The 21601-nt window shown below is 41.3% G+C and overlaps 1 long non-coding RNA gene across 1 annotated transcript in view; it reads right to left on the bottom strand.

Moving 5' to 3' along the window:
* Positions 1-1832: 1832 nt before the first annotated feature.
* Positions 1833-21601, bottom strand: part of LOC140907094 (uncharacterized) — a 368026-nt gene continuing 348257 nt past the window's right edge. Inside the window, exons 6-7 of the long non-coding RNA XR_013635268.1 lie at positions 2156-2284; positions 1833-1932 (exon numbers count right to left, since the gene is read on the bottom strand). This is a non-coding gene — a long non-coding RNA (uncharacterized LOC140907094). The remainder of the gene's footprint in view (positions 1933-2155; positions 2285-21601) is intronic.

Here is a 21601-nt window from a genome sequence, read left to right as displayed (position 1 = left end):
CACCAAAAAGATTAGAAGTGATTAGACATCTAACATAGTGACTGCCCCTGAAAATGAGGTAGGATCAGAGAATAAAGTAAGGAAAGAACAAGTTAAAAATTACTTAGACATGTTAGATGTCTTCAGATCACCAGGGCCTGATAAAATACATCCTAGAATACTCAGGGAGCTGACAGAGAAAATATCTGAGCCCTTAGCAATTATCTTTGAAAAATCATGGAAGACAGGACAGATTCCAGAGGACGGGACAAGTGAAAATATAGTGTCAATCTATAAAAAGGGAAATAAGTACAACCCAGTGAATTACAAACCAGTCATCTTAAATTCAAAACCTGGAAAGATAATGGCACAAATAATTAAGCAATCAATTTGCAAACACTTAGAAGATAGGTGATAAGTAACAGTCAGCATGGATTTGTCAAGAACAAATTGTGTCAAACCTAATAGCTTTCTTTGATATGGTAACTAGCCTTGTGGATAGGGGGAAGTGATAGATGTGGTATATCTTGATTTTTTTGTAAGGCTTTTGATACTCACATGTCCTTGTTATAAACAAACTAGGGAAATACAACCCAGATTATGGTATCATAAAGTGGGTGCATAACTGGTTGGAAAACTGTTCCCATAGAGTAGTTATTAGTGGTTCACAGTCAAGCTGAAAGGGCATATCAAGTGAGGCTTCATAGGGATCAGTTCTGGATGCTGTTCTGTTCAATATCTTCATCAATGATTTAGATAATAGCATAGAGAATACACTTATAAAGTTTGTGGATGATACTACATTGGGAGGGGTTGCAAGTGTTTTGGAAGATAGAATTAAAATTCAAAATGATATGGATGAACTGGAGAAATGGTCTGAAGTAAATAGGATGAAATTCAATAAGGACAAATGCAAAGTACTCCACTTAGGAAGTTACAATCAGTTGCACACATACAAAATGGAGAATGACTGCCTAGGAAGGAGTACTGCAGAAAGGAAACTGAGAATCAAAATAGATCACAAGTTAAATATGAGCCAAATAGTGTAACACTGTTGCAAAAAAAGCAACATCATTTTGGGATGTATTAGAAGTAGTATTGTAAGCAAGACACAAAAAGTTATGCTTCCGCTCTACCCCACGCTAATTAGGCCTCAACTGGGGTATTGTTCCTAGTGCTGGGCGCCACATTTCAGGAAAGATGTGACAAATTGGAGAGAGTCAAGAGAAGAGCAAAAAGCAAAAATGATTAAAGGTCTAGAAAACATGACCTATGAGGGAAGATTGAAAAAAATGGGTTTGTTAGTCTGGAGAAGGGAAGGCTGCGTGTGGGGCGGGAGGGACATTATAATCATTTTCAAGTACATAAAAGGTTATTACAAGGAAGAGGGAGACAATTTGTTCTTCTTAACCTCTGAGGATAGGCAAGAAGCAATGGGCTTAAATTGGAGCAAGGTGGTTTAGGTTGGACATTAGGAAAAACTTCCTGTCAGGGTAGTGAAGGACTGAAATAAATTGCTTACGGTGGTTGTGGAATCTCCATCATTGGAGATTTTTAAGAGCATGTTAGCCATGAGATCAGTATGAATCTTCAATTAGCAAATTTCCCAAGGTTGTGAGTGATTGTCAGTTTTGCCTTTCTCCTTGTGCTATAAACTGTAGTTTCTTTAACGTTGCCTTGATATTGTCATGAATATTAAAAGCGCATGGTTTTCATTCCCTATAAAGAGGTGGTCAGTTCATTGATATAATGAACAAATCAGCTAAATAAGCTAGTCTTAACATCCATAACTCAACTACAAAGCATTCAAAACATTCAAAACTAAAATCACTAAAGAAAACTTTTACCTTAGAATGGAGTTCAAAGAGATGAGTCTACACCTTACCCCATGATAGCCATCTTACCTCTGTATGAATAAGATTTTGATGATAGCTTCCAATTTCATTGCCAAAACTGAAAAGAAGTTTGAATTTAATGCTTGAACTTTAATAAAATTAACCCTCTTTACAACTTGATTCAGAGTCACTTTCAGATTAACAACCTTTTTTTTAAACCCCTACTGCCTCATGATAAATACCACAGTGAGTGAATTTAGCATTTGGCACCAATTCCTTATTTTTTGCCAAAACGCCACCAAATTTCCCAGTTATTAGTCGTGTTCTGTCAGTGTACTCACCAATGCAGTTTTGACACTCCATAACGTTTGCTGAGGAACTCATTCTGGTTGTTGAAAATTTCTTCTATCATTGTACATCTTGATAGAGCGTCACGAAATGAGAACTCTCCTTTGTCATTTGATTCAACCCTTACATACACAAGAAGTGAGCAAAATTAGTAATATTGGCACTTTTATCTAACTGTAATAAAAAACCCACACCGATTTACACATTCTATGAGCATTTGCTTTACTTAAAAAGCCACGTCTTGAATTGTTCATGACTCTCTGTTGTTTAAAGAAAAACAAAAAACGGCGTCAACCTGTTTTGCAGCTTTATCCTCAATAATCAGCTACACTGTGTCTATTGCCAGAGGCAACATGAGAGTGTCACTAACTGAATGAGGTTTCCCACTTTGAGCAGTTCTCAAATATGCATGGTATGACATTCTAGGGCCTTCTTATTAATGTCACTGAGAGATGTTGTTTTGTGACTTTCTTTCAAAACACTTAGCTTTTCTCTTTATAAAAAATACATGAGGTTTGTCTTTTAAAGAATTGTGCTTTGTATTGAGGTGACACTGAAGAAGGGAAGGTTTCATAGAATGATTGTAAAACAGTTTATAGGAAATGACTGAGCAAGGAACTGGTTCACTTTCTTCAAAACTTAAAGTATATATTCAAATGATAAGTAGTTGGTATCATGCCCTCTAACATGCCCTCTAACAATCTTGCATTGTTTGTTACTTGTAGCAGGAAGCCAACCAGCCATGCCTGTAACTTTTTCATTCAGATCATGCTACTGCCTGTTTCATCAGCAGATCTTTGTTGTATTTCTGTATGTCCTCTTTTGAAGATACTGTTAATTAGCCACTGATTCATAGTTGAGGTTCACACTTATATTCACAAATACAAAATAACTCTGTGAAGAGGAAAGCGGGGGAAAAGTGATTCCAAAGCATTCAGATGAGCAGGTAGAAGGTGGACAAGGATTTCTGAGTACACACACGATTTTTGTTGAACCAGGGCATATGCCTCATTCCTGGAACGTATGTGTGCAGGCCCACATAAAGGTGGCCTGGCTGAGAGTGATCAGCCTAGGAGAATTTAATAGAGAAAGGAGCTTGGCTGGGGGAATCTGGATGGGTGGGTTAGAGGGTTGTGGCTAGAACGCAGGGTGGCTTTGTGGCATTTGTATGAAAGTTCAGAGAACTCGATGGTGGGGAGCAGAAGTGTGTGTGTGTATGGGGGGGCGGGGGGGATGGTTAAAAATCCAAGAACTTTTCAAACAGACTCTTATGGGTTTCAGTTTTTGACAACATTACATTTTTTCATGGAAAAAACATTGACAAACGTGAATTGCTTTTGAAGTCTTCAGTGGAGAAAAAAAAATCTGTTTTTTGGACTAGGTGGCTCTTGCCATTCAAAGGACAAGGAAACTGTTATAGAGTTTAAATGACCTGACCAAGGCCACACTGCAGGTCTGTGGTGGAGCTAGGACTAAAATCCAAGTCTGACTTAGTCCAGTGCCCTACCAATGGACTCTTCATGTGCAATGGGCATCCTATCCAAGTCATTCTTAAAGTCTTACAGTGTCATTCTGTTTGTTTTCATATTTTCCATTTTTTAAATAATTTTATACTTTTAATGTTTAATGCTAATGAAAAGTGCCATCTCAACAGCCTTAGATTCAAGGCCTTAGAACACAAACCAAATATAGGCAACTTGGGGGAAGCTTTCCCCACCTTTCTTCAATAATGTGTCTTGATCCCATTTTAGTCAATATCTACTGTCCCAGATGAAATATTCTGAACTCTTGGAGGTTAATGTATTCTGGTGTACCAATGATTAGGCCAGGCATACAGTGTACAACACTTTCTTATAGCAGAGAAAGTTGTGCACACATGTGACTCTTCAGATACAATATCACAAAAATTACGGGTCAGGAGCCGGGAATTGGGAGTACTGGGGACCAGGGATTTCTTGTGTACAGCACAGGAAGGGGAAAATATCCAGTTCAGCTGGTATAAGAAAAAGGATGACGGAAAAAGAGCTTTCAAAAGGGTTGGATGACCTTCTCATAAGGCACCAACATTTAAGAGTTCATTAAATGAAAAGAACTCTTGAACCTTTAGATGATGACTTGTCATTAATTTTGAAATGGTCATCTGTTCTCTTCCCTGCTCGTCCCAAGAGCCTGCTTGCTTTAAATCTATCTGAATCCTAAACTAAGCACTTACAATATGAATCTGGATTTTCTATTTTTTCCAAAGACACCAGTATATTCTTTCACTGGAAGCTCCATAAAGTATTGTAAGGACAGTATGGTTTTTCTGCCATTACAAAGTAACCCATTATTAACTGGAACAGTACAAATCATTTGGATTGTTTAGTCTGTGTCATCCATTAAAACTATAGTTGTCTATTCTGTGCAAGTGGACAAGTGGAGTAATTAATTATTTACATAATATAATTAATTATTTACATAATATATTCTGTAATGATACATTTGGAGAAGCCAGAGAGTTATTTCCCGGACACCTTATGGTAAGAGTACATAATTAATCCAGGGAGGTAGGATGCATAGGCAGCCCTGGGAGACTAAGGTTATGTCCATATTTGGATCTGGAAGTGAATTCCCAGCTCAAGGAGACATATCCTCACTAGTTCTGATTTGAGTTAGCATACTAATAATATAGTGTTGTTTCAATGGCCCAAGAGGCAGGGTGGGCTAGCCTCCCCAACTATGTACCTCAGATCTTGGATGATTAAGTACGCAGGGCAGCTAGCCTCATACACTCCCATGGTTACACGTTGCTTTTAGCTCTGATCACACCAGCATAGGTAGGTCTCTTTGAGCTGGGATTTACACCTCCAGCTCGAAGTGTAGATGTTCACTAAGAGTTTTTACTCCTATCGCTGGGAGAAGTGCTGAGTTTCTGTGCAAGCTCCTAACGGAGATAAAGCTTTTCCTGCTTTGCTTACCTTAAACTGTGTGACTAAGTCACTTATTCAGGAGACTTGCTTCAAGCACCCACAACACATAACAGCAAAATAGTGTTAAAATCACAATAATTTGTAGTTTTCATTTAACCTTAAACAAAACAGCTTAAAATAATTTTTTCTGCATTTTAAATTAATTTGAAATTCAATCTCAGGTAAGGCAATTAGCAAACCTAGGCCTATTAACCAGGTTATTTTGTCGCCAATGCAGGTTGGATCTAAAAACAGATAGTACATATAAATGTTCATTTCCCATAAGACATAGTCCCAAGGTCACATATTCATGATGTCCTCAGGAATCACCTTTTATTTTACTGATTCGTGGCAGGCTTTGAATTTCTGTCAAAGTTTGTCATCTTCAATTGTTTTCTCTTCAAGACTGCTAAAACCTCATCTCTCTCAGCAAACACCATAAGGTTTTGGGGGTATTTTTTTAGATCTTCCATTGTGTCTAGGATGTTGCTTTCAATTGGCAATGTAGTGAATTAACTTACATGTATGGATAACTCAGTTCTTTATTCAATCCTGGGCACTGAGTTCTAGTACACATTGTACGATATAAAGCATTGCATGATGCACATCAGGGTACAAACTTTGCTGTCATTTGCACTGTTGTAAATCTGAGGGCACTCTAGCGACTTCAATGGACATCTTCGAGATTTACACCATGAAAGCATGATTTAGTCCATTGTCCTTAGTGTAATTTAAGTCATTGCCACAATATCAGGCCATCAGAAATGCTGCATATACCATAATTCCTGAAAGTCATGCTTCATGGAATGATGAACTACAGTGGGCTAAATTGTATCACTTCCACACAGCTCTGCATGGATGGTAGACCTATGGCATCCCAGCAGGAGCACCTTTTAGACTCAGGAGACAGTCTCACCCTGAGCTGCTCAGTGTACACTTTACTCCGTCCATAAGGATGGAGTAGATTGGTGCCTGCACTGCATTGGCCCCATCTCTCCAAGGGGGTTCATAGTCAAACCCTACAGAATCTAGAGGTTGCATGTGTTTATGATATAACTCAGCCCATATATAACTTGAACCAGTTTACTGAATCTCAATTTCCTAGTCCATGACTGACAAAAGTGCAGCCCTCATGCCAAATGAAGCTCTCCAAGCTGCACAAAACAGTCTATGACTGCTTGCCTTTAGAACATGTTGGCGCAGCCTATAGGTGATGGCACTTACCACTGTATCTTCATCCCAGTGGCTTTTTGATGGGGACTGTTGTATCTGTGTCATTGTATTCAAGGATGACTGCAGTATGCTCTTTTGCAAATTAGGTGCATTATTTTGGCTCTTGACAAGTTGTCTCTTTTATACAAAGGTTGCATACCCCACTCTAGATTTAACTCCATCCAACCATTGGGTTCCCTGTGCCATGTCTGTGCATTAGCCACTGGAACTTTATGTTGTAGCAACAGTGTTACCCTGCATGTAATGATAGATATCGCCCCCTTCCCCATCTCCCTTGCTTCTACTAACCTCTCGGTGTCTTAGCTTTCTGCTGGCATTGCCTCAGGATTTGTTGCCAGTCTGAACGAAGGTGATAGGTCATCTCAAGATGCATGCATTTTGGTTCTCTCCCATCCGGTATGAATGTATAGCCAAATAACTAACTCTCAGCCTCAAAACTTACCAAAACGTGGCACAAGCTATTAGCGTACGTGAAAAACAAACAAAATGTGGAGCCCCTGTGTTTTGTTGCATCATAACCAACAGGATATCCTTTTAATGATAAAATCTCTTTTTTAAAATGATCCAGAAGATTAATAGTTGTTCTTCTCCACGGGCAGCAGTATGCATCCTGCTCTTCTTTCAGGAGTTCGAGGCCTGTGAAGGAAGTGGTAGGGGTGGCCAGGAGGCGTGCCAGTACTGTTTGGATAGGGAAGGAGGGAGCAAGAAGGCTAAATCACACCATGTTCACAAGAGCAGAGAAGGGATCAAAAAGAGCCTACCGGCTCAGATACAGCTCTGTTTCCCTTTCCCCCACACACTTGTGAAAATGTTGGTGGCCCAACTTTCCTGTTCCCTCCCCTATCCAAAATGTCCTGTCAGCTCCTGGGAATCTTCTGCCTCCCTCCCAGACATCTCTGATCTTTGGAAGGTAGAAGTAAAGTGGAGTAGGGTGCTCAGAGCTGTCCAAGAAGGCTCTCCCTTCCCTCAGTCTGCTAGCTGCTCTGTCCAGGCAAAATGAGCTCCAATGTGATTTCCTTGCATGATGTAGTATATGCAGGAACTCTAGCTAAGAGCTTGTCTATACTTACAGCTAAATCGGCAGTGCTGCGATCGATGCAACTGTGTCAATTTAGCGGGTCTGGTGAAGACAAGCTAAATTGATGCAGAGCACTCTCCCGTCGATGTCTGTACTCCCCAAGAGGCAGAAGGGTAAGTCAGCAAGACAGTGTCTCCCATCAACACAGCACGGTGTAGACACCACTGTAAGTTGACCTAAATTATGTTGATGTCAGTTACGTAACTTACATAACTGAAGTATCATAACTTAGGTAGACTTACAACTTTAGTGTAGACCAGTCCTAAGTCAAGCAACTCAAATCTAGTTTTGTGGAGACAAGATTTAACTTGTGTTCCTTTTTTCCAGTGCTTATTGGTACAGTTACAAAATTTACATATTATCATACAGTGATTGATTACCCTGTGCTTATGCTTTGCTATCAGTAATCATTTATTATTTATCAAAAATTCTAATTATGTGACTAATTACTGTGTAAATCTGATGTAGTTAATGCTTCTGGATTCTAAAGATACCTGTACTAAGCCTGTGATTAAAGAGGTAATAAGTAGTTTATCCATGTAAATAGCTTCCCAGTTATGAGAGTGTTATATAGTTATCAGAAAACAGAACCTCCTCCCCACACAAAACAATAAAAACCTTAATGTGATGTACTGCCACTGCAATAGAACCAGTTTCTGTACTATAAAGTGTAACTGGCAGTTTTCCACGGCACTGAAAAATTAATGTATGAAAGGATTCCGTATGTATTGTCTGTCGGTGACTTCCAAGTCAAATCTGTTTAAAAAAATCTCTTTACATGTACATTAAACTGCCAGACTACAAACTCACCCTGGGATTTTAAACTCAAGTGGAGTTCTTTCTGGTTCACACATCACCAGCAATAAGAAATTCTGTTCATTTAGCTCATAGTTCAGATAACGATGCCTGGGACAGGATAGAATCCTGCTCACTCACCTGCAGCTGAACTGGCTCTGCAGCAATAAAAGGAATACGTAGGTTTTGTTTTGTTTTGTTTGTTAGACACCAAAGGAGGCACAAAATAAGATTCTGAACATACCCAGCAAGCAGGTTTATTGCTTAAGATCATGCCACACTCACAACACTAATTGTCATTCTTACCTGTTCATTCCTCTCATATTTTCACACAGAAAAAAGCGTGATGTAAAATATATCTAAAAAATGCCAAGGTTAATCTCAAATGTCAACACTGATGCATTACAGGTCTTGAAAACAGAATGTCAGGACCTCATTAGTCCTCTTCACAGGAGACTGCAGTCTTGCTTCAGGCAAGGAGATAGCAAGGGGACAATTTAGATGACCACTCCAATACTAGTTTGGTCCCTTCTAGCCCCAACAATTCTGTTCTGAATGTTTATATTCCTTCAGCTGTTCTGTGATTTATTTTTTTCCTCCAACTTCTGAAATTAACATTTTATATCCTCCAGGCTTGTCTATATGAATAGTCGTGGCAGGTCAGGGTGTGACTCTGCAGCACACATCCTTGCCATGCACTGACTAGCCATGTGGACCCTGCTACTGTGAATTAAAGGTTCTGTAGTGCACTTTGACTATGGAATTTTTAGTGCATAATAGCAGGGTTGACACAGCCAGTTAGTGCAGTGTATATGAGAGCTCTATAGATTCAGACCCTGCCTTACCACTCACTAAGTTTCCATGTGGATAAGCCCTCAGTTCTTTATTCATGGGTCATCATTCCATTCTTTACTTTAGAAGCTACTTGGATTTTTCATTGCCTGTGTCACCGTTAACTAAAATATGAACTTTCAGCTTTTGCATTTTAATAAAGACACTATAGATTTCTGGATTTATATGTTGACACAGTTAATAGGTTTTCTGCTCATTACTGGCTTATGCTTCCTAACCATGTTCAACTCCTTGGGTGGTATTCCCAACCACTCTGGCTCCTTTACACTATGCAAGTGGGCTGGAGTGCTGTAATGCAGTGGTTTTCAACCTTTTTTCATTTGCAGACCACTAAAAAATTCAAATGGTGGAGATGTGGAACCCTTTGGGAACATTAGACATAGCTTGTTTCCCCCCCAGTGCTCCACAGATTACAGGCTGCAATCCACTGTTAGATGGCAATGACAATGTTTTGCTGACCACTTAGACATAGTCTGAGGATCCTCAGGGGTCCGAGGCCCACAGGTTGAAAATCACTGGTATAAAGGTAGTTCCCGCAGCTCAGTCATGGTAGAAGTCAGCCGTAAGGTTGTCTCCCAAGGACCCCTTTGCAAGCCCTAGTGTAATGGTGGGGCCTCAACATTGCAGAAATTTTGGGCAGCACAGCAGTCAATAGGACAGCAAGGTGAGGCTGTTGCAGTTCTGTAACTTAGACAGTCTGGAAGAGGGGGAGGGGACTGTTTACATTACATAAGGGGCCTCTCTAGCTCTTGGAACACCTCAGAGTTGGGAATGTGCAAAGGAAGCTTAAAGTCCTCTTAGCCCAGTGTTTTTCAAATGCAGCCACCATGGCAGCATGGAGCCACCAGAGACTTTTCTTGTGCCATAGCCTCCTGCATGGTGATGGGGAGGGGCGGGAGAACCAGTGGCCCCCTCCCCCAGGGCCACCAGCAGTGGTTGGGTCCTGACCACCTCTGGGGACACAAAAACTGGAGGAGCAGGCAGCCAGTGAGTTCCCCACCTTCCCAGGGCTGGTTGGTCAGGCTTCAGCCCTTGGGTGGCAGGTGGCAGGCTCCAGCCACAGGGCTTCAGGCTCCATTCCCTGGGCAGCATACGGTGGTGGGCTCTGGCCCCACGGTCACCTGCCCTCCAGTGCCCCTGGCCCCCACTGCTTCCATATCCACCTCCCCATCCAGGGCTTGCTGGGACTGAGTAAGTCTGCTGTGAAAAGTGATATTTGTATGTTTGTTAATATCAGTTTTCACAGCAGACTCAGTAACTATCATGGCTTGAAAAAAAAGCAAAATACAAGAACCTACAAAGTACCTTATTTGTGTTTCTATTCTGTTTAGATCCAGTAGAGAATAGAGACAACTGTACATTATTTTTATTATTGAATCTGGAAAAAAAATCCTACGTAAATAAATTACAATGATTTGGACATGGATATATGCATATTTATTTGTTTTTTTTTTCTAATTTTAAACTGAAATACTTAAATTTCAGGAAAAATTATCAGAGCAGCCACCAGCAAGAGATAGTGGCTGCACTCTGAGGCCACCCAAAAATTGTTGTGAGAACCCGTGCCTTAGCCTACCCCTGGGCTGAGTTCTGCACTGTACCTCACTGAGGTTTTTTTTTCCATCCACACTGAGATACTTGATACATTTTTTATCTTCTGTTCTATCTCCAGGACCCTACTGCAATTGAAGTCAGTGGGATTTTTGTTGTTGACAAAGGGAGCAGAATCAAGCCCTATATTCAGTATGAACTTGTTGTGTCTGAAATGTTTCACTCTTCTGCCCCCCTTTTTTTTCTTATGCATTTGAATGACATACTTTTTAAAGGCATATCTTAAGAGTTCTTGACAGAAGTTTTAATATTTATTCATATTACTTAAAGGCTTATACTAAAATAATATTTTAATAAGAAATCATGAGAAGCCAGAAAAATGATGGCTTTAAATAACTTTGTTTTAGTTAGCCATATGCCACTAAGTAAATCATAATTTGAAAGAGCATTTACTTGTAACAAATAGCAGTATGGATGTTCTATAAATTAACACATACAGTTATAATTTATCTGAAATGTGTGAGCTCATGAGGGAAATAGAGATGAAAACAATGAAGTAAAACTGACTGTTCTAGAAGATACACAATCTTAGAATTGTCTTATCTTATAGGACATGATCCTAATTATTATAGAAGCACCTTAGCACGATAGAATGAAGGTATTTGTTTATTTAAAAACTTTGTTTTATTGGAGCAGCGGGTTAGGGATAAAATAAGATGACTCCACCCAGAACTTTCACCCACAGTTCTGGAGCAAATCCAAAAATGTCTGGTTCATTCTTTTGAATATTTTAGCTTCCTTTGCACATCTTGTGTTCAGCTAGTGCCAAAAGGCAACTATCCAAATAAGTGAAAGGGGCTCATCTCATGAATTTTCAGGACTTTTAGAAAATATTGTAATTTCATAGAAAAGCAGATAAATATTGCACACTTGAATTTTTAACTCCACTTTCTGAACAGGTATAGTTCCCAAAACTAAATGGAAACATGAGTGAATATTGATTACCCATGAAAAACAGGTTTTTTTCGTGTATTCCAGTGGTAGTTTTTGTAGGCTGATGTCTGGCACTTATCCAAAGCAAAATGAACATCCATACCTTCTGAGCTTTTTCCACTGCTGTTACTTCTGTGCCTCAGCTTCTTTACATGTAATATTGAGATAAGGGCCTAAAATTGGTGTAACTCCATTTGCTTAATTATAAGTTGGACTGCTTAAGTGAAGGAAACTGAACATTTTCCATTATAAGACTTTGTTTTCATTTGCTGATAATTTTGCCAAGCTTTAACTGTTCAAGCTGAGATTTTTACATGCTGTCTCAGGCCAAATATAAATTTTGGACGTTTCACGTAAAAGATCTTGGCCATTTCCTGGAATGAGATCAGGGAAAAATACAGAATTTTGCCATGGAGAAAATTATGCAGTTTCATTAAAAATTTGTAGTACCTCCATGCTTTGGAACAAGGGCTTGAAATTGGGCAGGAGCATCATCCTGGTGTCAGAGAAGTTCTATAACAGTCCCTGTGAAAGTCTACCCAAATTTGGCCAGGTTTAAAGTCGCTGAAAAAATCTGTTTGCATATACTCAAGAGCGACTTGATAGAGTTTTGCAATTCAATTCTGTGAAGATTCTGGCTGCATCAAGCATGCTCCTGCCTAGAAGCAAAGGCTGAGCAGGGCTTTCCATGCAATTGCTTCTGGTGGCAGTTGAGAGTAGCATTGATGCTTGGTGCAGGGAATGAGAGCAAGGAGACTCTTTTGATATGCCCCCTCCTGACACCCACACAGCACAAAGGAGGAAGCCGTTTGACTCATATGCAGAGGGGTGGGGTGCAGTGGGTGTGTAGGAGAAGAGGGAATGTGGGGCACGAGCTAGGGTAGGGAAGACAGGCTGAAAGTGCAGGGGCAGGAAGATCTAACCACTAAGTCATACTCCCTTCCAAAACCTGGACTTGAACTCAAAAGATCTGAGTCTCTACATTCCTCTGCTGTCAGCAAATAGCTGTGAAACCCACGAGCAAATTGTGTGTGACAGAGAGAGAGATTCCCCTCTAGTGACTGTTGTCTACTGCTGACACCAATTACTCTATTAGCTCAAATGGTAGAGATCTGTCCTGTGGACCTAAAGGCCCGAACCTCCTTATGACTCAAGTGGAAGGTCAATATGATTCTACATAAGTTCCCCCACCCCAATTTGTTTAAAAAAAGAAAGAGCTTTAAGGTTACAAAATCAAGCTTGGAAACGCCAGAATTAAGGTTGTAGGGGTAACCTTACTTGGGCTCCCTTGTGCATATGCACTGATACAGCCTAATTACAGTGCACATTTTCCCCCCAGAGGGCCTGACCTTATTCAATGCATAGGATGGATGGTACTCTGGGAATGAATTAGGATGGCATAGTGAATGAGGCTGTTATCTGTAGGACCTCTGACTCATTTTCTGTACAAGTTGAAACATGTATATCTATTATGGTTGCCAGGAGAGATTGGGCCTAAACCTGCCAACAGCTAGCAGCTCTCCCGGTCAACTGAGGGTAAGGGGCCATTGAACCCAGGCTACAGGTAAATAATGGGGACAGCAAATGAAAAAATGGGGATGGGAGTGAAAGTCCTAGGGGGAAAATCAGGTAACCAGAAGAGGATACCAACCAGAGAACCCCCAACAGCCCCCACCGCTCCTTAGAGATATCTGAGGAGTCAGAGGACCCCACTTAGACGTGTGACTTAAAAAGGGATCAGAAGGAGACCCCGCAGTCACAGAGCATCCTCCCCTGCATCCCAGCACTATCTCGACAACCCCCGGGACCTCAGGCTGAATGTCCAGGGACAACAGGGTGACCACCCTACCCGAGATAGTGTTGAGGTGGCTGAAGTATACCCTGTCCTTCCATTCAAGCTATCTGCTGGCTTCAGTGGCTGGATCAGTGTGCCTACTGCTGGAATATCACAGACAACTCCCTCATTTGAAGGAAGTTGTTACCTGACGTGTGGAGACTCACCCTACAATTCTTGATATTCAGCAATGCAAAGGTGGTATGTCTCATTTAGGGGGTTGAGGATCCTCATGGCCAGGAACACCATCCACCCCCATGGAGCCACACAGCAACCCATGGTTGATCCTGAAAATGGAGGCTGACCCCTCCTTCCCACTAGACTATCCATGGGGGAGGAGGGTGCAAACAAACATAACCTGGGGTGGGGGGGGGGGGGGGGGGTTAAAGAAATAAATCAAGGTAGACGCAGGACACGATAGCCAGTGTTAGGGGGGTGGCACTGGGTATACTGGGTGAGGAGCAGCTGTAAGCGTGAGGGGGTGCAGTGATTAGGGCATGGAACAAAATGGTTCGGGTACAATCAGAAGCAGTGTGAAAGCACAGGTGCACAGGGCTTGGTGGGTCAGGGAACAAGATGGCAATGCAGGGAACAAAGAGGAAAAATAGGGGAAGGGGCTGGGCTTGACTTGCTGGTACCAAACAACGAGGAGGAAAAGCTTGTCGCTAAAAGTTAGAGTGTGTAAACTTTCTTTTTCGGCACTTTGTCGGCACTTTTGTCGACAAAATACTTCCAGCCGCGCGAGCTGCATTAATTTTGTCAGCAGGAGAGTGCTCCTGCCAACAAAGCCACATTTACACTGCCAGTTGCATCGGCAAAACTTTTGTCTTTGGCGGGGGGGGGACTTTTTTAAATACCTGCAAAAGACAAATATTTTGCCAACAACTTTGCAGTTTAGAAAACCCTAAACCAGTTAAGGTTCTTAGAGGCTCAATAACTGGTATATAGCTATATGATCCTTGTACAGAAGATGCTACAGCAACACAGAATTATTAGCCTTATTTTTCATTGCTTCACTGGTGTTTGTCATTAGTTTAATTTGTATTTACCATAAGCATAGCACAAACACAATTTTTAATTTCAAGTTCCTTCTATCCATGTTAGACAGCTTCAGCAATCAATATCTGCTCTGCTTTAAATGAGCAAGCAGATTGCTTTGTCTTCACATAACCACAAGACATATATAAAAAGCAATGTGTTTTATGAAAAATATATTTTGATGATGCCTGTGGAATTCCTGTTTGATATGATGTTTTCATACATGATTTCTGGCATTCTGCCTGCAGCCCAAATATAATTTGTATAGCATTCATCAGGATTTTTCTCACTTGCCTATACATTTTCTAAAAACCAGCAAGACACTTTAAGACCTGCATTCTCATAGTGTGCATTCCACAAGAACATCTGTTTCATAAATGATGTTAAGGGACAAGGAAAAATTCTGAAAGCTAGCATCACTTAATGATCAATTTCTTCTTGACACCTGAATTCCAGGTTAGAATTAGCTGTAAGGCTTTGGGCAAACAGGAATGTGAAAGAATACAGACTACGATGCAGAGATTAGTTCGAGTTTGCAAACTAGATCTGCCTGTATTGTATGCCCACAATCTCAAAGGGAGAAGTGACTTTTTAAAGGGTTCTAGTTAAAGTAAAGCCTGTTTTGTGCATTGTGGAGAGAAGAACCCCATAAGAGAGTAGGTTAATACAAACAGGTACTTGGGAGCAGGTAAGCATTCCTTCGTTGCTTAGATGAGATCCTTCTGTGTTGTACAGGAGCAAAGTCACACTCTGAAGACCTTTTCTGGACTATGTAAATTGTTTTATGAATTCTAGCTTTCTCTGCTCAACCTCCTAACTTACCACCTTTTATAGTAGAAAATTGTCTTAATGGAGAGGGTCATTTGCATCTGGAAAAGTTTCTTGGGGTTAAAATATAAATTGCTCTTAAAAGATGGTGTCTCTGTTGCACAAGCAGTAGGCATGGAAGTGCTGATGACAATCAGGGCTGTAATCCATGACTGATTCTTGCCCTTTCTGGCCAGTGAAAGAGCCAAGATCATCTGGGGTCTTTATTAAAGAGATAGTCAATACCCAATCAATAAAAATGATGAGACTTCAAAGGCTCAAGTGTCAAAACAATATGCAGATGACACACAGCACTATCTGTCCTTCATGTCCTAAACAAACTATAACCAGTACAAAACATAGAAGCACACTTCCTCACTCATGTGTTACCTGAAGAATGTCAGACCTATCTTCTGCTCTCTACTCTGGCTCTCCATAGAATATTATGCCACGTAAAGGTCAGTCAAGGTCAAGGATAACAGTCAAGGTCAGGGATATTCACGATCACTTCATGTTATGGATGATTACCACAGTTGTCAAGTCTGCTCTTAAGAAAAACCAGCACAGATGAGTTTTCCGTCACAAGGACAAAGCTAAAAGGGCAGAGAATTCTTGGAGACTGGTCAAAGAATTTTGAATTCATTTTTACCAGGAACTAAGAATTACTTCGGACCTCACCATTTTGTGTCCCAGGTTCAAAGCATGTTTCTATGAACTAGTCTTCACTAACAAAGTGCATTTTATCCCCTCCCCACTTCGTTACCTTACCACCTATGGGGCAAAATGAAAAATGAACCATGTGTGGTAAGATGGGTCACTGTATTTAATACACCTCTGAAAATGAACACAGCTGCCGGGCTAATAATTGTAGTAATAAGCCAAACCAGAATAGAATGTAACATGCAATAGTCTAACCAATACTAAAGAGACCATTATTCGGCACTCAATACATTTCTATGACCAAAATCTAGCTTCCCTTTTTCTAATGATCTAATTAATAAGATAGCAAAACTATCTCCAATTACACATAAAGGTTGACAATATCTTGAATCCTGACCAGTAGTGCTTCAGACAGCAGTTCATCCTCTGTTAGATGGTTTCCCACCCACAAAAAGAAGTATACCCATACTCATTCTGCTTGATTCCTCAGAAGCATTTTTTACTACTGAAAACTACCTGCTTGTCCCATCCTCCCCCGCCCCGCCACTCCAAGAGGTTAGAGGAGAATGGGAAATGCCCTGAAACAGTTCATGTCTTTTCTTGCAGACCAAACTGAGATGTTGCTTCCATCTCCAGAACTTGCTGGTAGACTCCCAGAATGCTCAGCCTTCTCCTTCAGCCTGTGTGTCTCATTTGATCTAGAATAAGAAGTGTGGGCATCATTCTGATAATTCCCAGCTCTACATCCCTTATACATCAAATGCATCAGCACCATCTCCCAGCTGTCTCAATGCCTAGCCAAATGTAGCACATGGAGATAAAGCAGAAGTCTAATTCTGAACCCAGGCATCCAGAGGGGTTGCTAGTGGGAAGAAAATGTGCCACCTCTGTATTCATCTTCTATAGGGGGCATCATTAACAATATAGGTGCAGGTCCACAGCCTTGGGACATTCTAGAGTTCTTACTGCTGCTGCGTCCCCAAATGCCCACAGTACCCCAAAAATGCCCATAACTATCTGCAACTGGCCAGAAGACTGTGCCCCATCCTATTAGACAAGCCCAGCCACAGGGACCCAAAGACTTACTTAGTTCAACTCCTATCAAAGAATGAAGTCATGTGTCCTAAAAAAGTACCATCTAATATGAAATGCGTCAGCTCATCTAAGCAGCACAGGTCACTGAGGACAACACCACGTGTCTCTTCCATCTGCACTGGCTCCCCATGCAGTAGAGTACAGGTCAAGATCTGAGTCCTGCTGTTCAAAACCCTTTCTATCAGTGCTTAATTTGTGTGGGGCTGAGTCCTGGCACCTGTAGGCATTGAAGTTCATAGCCCCAGTATCTCTGTGGTCCCGGCCAGCAGCTGCTGCTCTCTGGCTGCCTAGCTCTGAAGTCAGTGCCACAGCTTGCAGAAGTAAGGTTGGCAGTACACAATACCAAGCCACCCTTACTTCTGTGCTGTTGCTGGCAGTGGAATTGCCTTCAGAGCTGGGTTCTAGGCCAGCAGCCGCCACTCTCTGGCCACCCAGCTCAAGCCTTGGCACCTCCTTCATTACAGCATTAAGCATTACTTTCTACCCAAGCAACTGCTTCTCCCACCATGCCAATGATATGAAATGAACAATGGACACTCACATGCCCAAAATGGGGAGGCTTGTAAGCATAATGACAACTTTTGCAGGAGATAAACTTAGGCTATGGAAGTCACTTACTATGAGAAGAGGAGGGTAATCACTGCCTTGGTTATGTTTACAGCTAACTGCCAGATTTCTTTCTTTGATTTAGCTTTCCCACATTAGGTACCTGTTTCTAAAGTGAAAACAATTCTAATCAAGCATTTTATACTGCCCTTTGAAAAGAAAGAGAGTACCTTTTCAAAAAAGGATTACACCCCCTGTGTGGTGGTAAGCTACTACAGCAATAAAATACATACTACTGCCAATAAAATAGCTTGGATAGGTAGTGGATCTGACAAGGTGCATCTCCCACCCCCTCTCCCCATGACTCAGCTGAATTTACTCAATTGCCTTGACATAAATATAAAGGGAAGGATAACCACCTTTCTGTATACAGTGCTATAAAATCCCTCCTGGCCAGAGGCAAAATCCTTTCACCTGTAAAGGGTTAACAAGCTAAGGTAACCTCATTGGCACATGACCCAAAATGACCAATGAGGGGACAAGATACTTTCAAATCTGGAGGGGGGGAAAAAGGCTTTTGTCTGTCTGTGTGATACCTTTGCCGGGAACAGATCAAGGATGCAAGCCCTTCAACTCCTGTAAAGTTAGTAAGTAATCTAGCTAGAAAATGCGTTAGTTTTTTCTTTGTTTTGGCTTGTAAATTCGCTGTGCTGGAGGGAATGTGTATTCCTGTTTGTCTGTCTTTTTGTAACTTAAGGTTTTGCCTAGAGGGATTCTCTATATTTTGAATCTGATTACCCTGTAAAGTATTTACCATCCTGATTTTACAGAGGTGATTCTTTTACCTTTTCTTTAAATAAAATTATTCTTTTAAGAACCTGATTGATTTTTCATTGTTTTTAAGATCCAAGGGTTTGGGTCTGTATTCACCTGAACCAATTGGTGAGGATATTATTCTCAAGCCTCCCCAGGAAAGGGGGCGTAAGGGCTTGGGGGGATATTTTGGGGAAATAGGAACTCCAAGTGGTCCTTTCCCTGTTCTTTGCCTAAAACACTTGGTGGTGGCAGCGTTTTACCTAATCCAAGGGCAAAGACTTTGTGCCTTGGGGAAGTTTTTAACCTAAACTGGTAAGAATAAGCTAAGGGGGTCTTTCATGCAGGTCCCCACATCTGTATCCTAGAGTTCAGAGTGGGGAAGGAAACTTGACAAGCCTCATCCTTAGAAATTAGGTTTGAAATGCCTACTAACTGGGTCAGTCAAAAGGTTCCTATGCAGTTTCTGAGGTCCTGCCACAGTGCTCCATAAAGGATAAGTATATATACACTTTTTAAGCTGAATTTTCTTCTTCTTCCAGTCTTTCCCACCCCAAGATTTTCTTAAATTGCCCACAAACTACTACGGATTCATTGATTCCAAGGCCAGATGGATTTATTGTGATAATCTAGTCTGACATGAGAGCCATGAACAGAGGCAGCTAACAGGAGAGTTTCGGAATGTATTGCTCTGGACTTTGCACTTGTTGGTATGGGACTTGGTGACTGGTTTTCTTGGTCTATCTGTGGGTTGTTTGTTGTTTTGCTCTGTGTCCTGGCTGCATAGTTGGGCCATGCACTCCTGAGTATGCATCTGAGAGAGTTCTGTTTGTTAGTGCCTTGGTAAACCGTTGTTGGTGACCCTTGGAGAATTGATCAGTGCCTTGGTAAAGGCCATGAGATGGTGGTGATGTGCAATAGAAGTGCTGTGTTTTCTTTCCTGCCTGAAGCCAGAAGGGATTTCCTGTGTGTGAAGTGCAAGTTGATGACTGCGGGAGGAGGTCCTTGTATTGGAGGGGCAATTGAGATTCAGAGATGTTAAGGAGTTCCTAGACAGACAGGTTCAGCAAACATCAGTACCCCAGATTCAAGGGAGAAAAGAGCTGGCCACCCAGGAGTCAGAGAAAGAGAGGAAGTCAGAGGAGGTTGTATGGTTTGTAACCACCAGGAGTAAGAGGTCATGGTGACATTCTACACAGCTGGGGATAGATGAGATGGGCAGGCTGCGAATACCAGAGTGAAGAGGACCAGGAGGAATTCCACAGAGCTAGAAGTTTCCAGTTGATACCAGGTCCTTATTGTGGAAACTATTTAACCCCAAGAGTATTGGGTTAAGCTTTTGAACCGGTAATGTTTACCATTTAGCAAAACACTTGTGTGCATTTCTCCCAACAATCATTTTTAGATCTGGAAGGCCAGTACAGAAGAAGTATGTATTTATTTATATTGCCTTCATGCACATTGCCAGAGCTTTCATTAAATGTCAGAGGATGATGAGTCAAAGACAATTTGATTTATGTAGACAAACTCATACAGAAGAATTATAGGTTTCAGAGTAACAGCCGTGTTAGTCTGTATTCGCAAAAAGAAAAGGAGTACTTGTGGCACCTTAGAGACTAACCAATTTATTAGAGCATAAGCTTTCGTGAGCTACAGCTCACTTCCTCAGATGCATATCGTGGAAACTGCAGCAGGCTTTATATATACACAGAGAATATGAAACAATACCTCCTCCCACCCCACTGTCCTGCTGGTAATAGCTTATCTAAAGTGATCATCAGGTGGGCCATTTCCAGCACAAATCCAGGTTTTCTCACCCTCCACCCCCCCACACAAATTCACTCTCCTTGCTGGTGATAGCCCATCCAAAGTGACAACTCTTTACACAATGTGCATGACAATCAAGTTGGGCTATTTCCTGCACAAATCCAGGTTTTCTCACATCCCCCCCACCCCCATACACACACAAACTCACTCTCCTGCTGGTAATAGCTCATCCAAACTGACCACTCTTCAAGTTTAAATCCAAGTTAAACCAGAACATCTGGGGGGGGGGGTAGGGAAAAACAAGAGGAAACAGGCTACCTTGCATAATGACTTAGCCACTCCCAGTCTCTATTTAAGCCTAAATTAATAGTATCCAATTTGCAAATGAATTCCAATTCAGCAGTTTCTCGCTGGAGTCTGGATTTGAAGTTTTTTTGTTTTAAGATCGCGACCTTCATGTCTGTGATCGCGTGACCAGAGAGATTGAAGTGTTCTCCGACTGGTTTATGAATGTTATAATTCTTGACATCTGATTTGTGTCCATTTATTCTTTTACGTAGAGACTGTCCAGTTTGACCAATGTACATGGCAGAGGGGCATTGCTGGCACATGATGGCATAGATCACATTGGTGGATGTGCAGGTGAACGAGCCTCTGATAGTGTGGCTGATGTTATTAGGCCCTGTGATGGTGTCCCCTGAATAGATATGTGGGCACAATTGGCAACGGGCTTTGTTGCAAGGATAAGTTCCTGGGTTAGTGGTTCTGTTGTGTGGTATGTGGTTGTTGGTGAGTATTTGCTTCAGGTTGCGGGGCTGTCTGTAGGCAAGGACTGGCCTGTCTCCCAAGATTTGTGAGATGATAACTTTAGATAAGCTATTACCAGCAGGACAGTGGGGTTGGAGGAGGTATTGTTTCATATTCTCTGTGTATATATAAAGCCTGCTGCAGTTTCCACGATATGCATCTGAGGAAGTGAGCTGTAGCTCACGAAAGCTTATGCTCTAATAAATTGGTTAGTCTCTAAGGTGCCACAAGTACTCCTTTTCTTTTTTGAAGAATTATAGTAAGTTAATTTTGTTGTACAGTCACATTTATTTTTACATATTCTGTGCCATTTTCAACCTTGCTAAATATGCACAACATTACTTTGAGTATGCTAATCTATGAAGTGGGCATTTCCCTTCATTGTGCATAGATTTCTTTAGTCTTCTGTATTACTTTGAAGGAGTAACTACTGATTCTGACTTGGATACAAATGGTTCCTCCCATTTTCAGTGTGAGGATTCCAAATTGGGGGGGGGGGGGGGGAGGGAGAAAAGCAGATTTTAACACTTGTTTAAAATTACTGTTAAAAATTACTTGCACCTATAAAAACTTGCTTAGCCTCAAACATGAATCTACACAGGAAATGTAGGGTTTTGTTTTG

The sequence above is a fragment of the Lepidochelys kempii genome, chromosome 2 (assembly GCF_965140285.1).
Source record: "Lepidochelys kempii isolate rLepKem1 chromosome 2, rLepKem1.hap1, whole genome shotgun sequence".
Lineage (NCBI taxonomy): Eukaryota > Metazoa > Chordata > Testudines > Cheloniidae > Lepidochelys > Lepidochelys kempii.
This window is presented reverse-complemented; position numbering and strand designations above follow the sequence as displayed.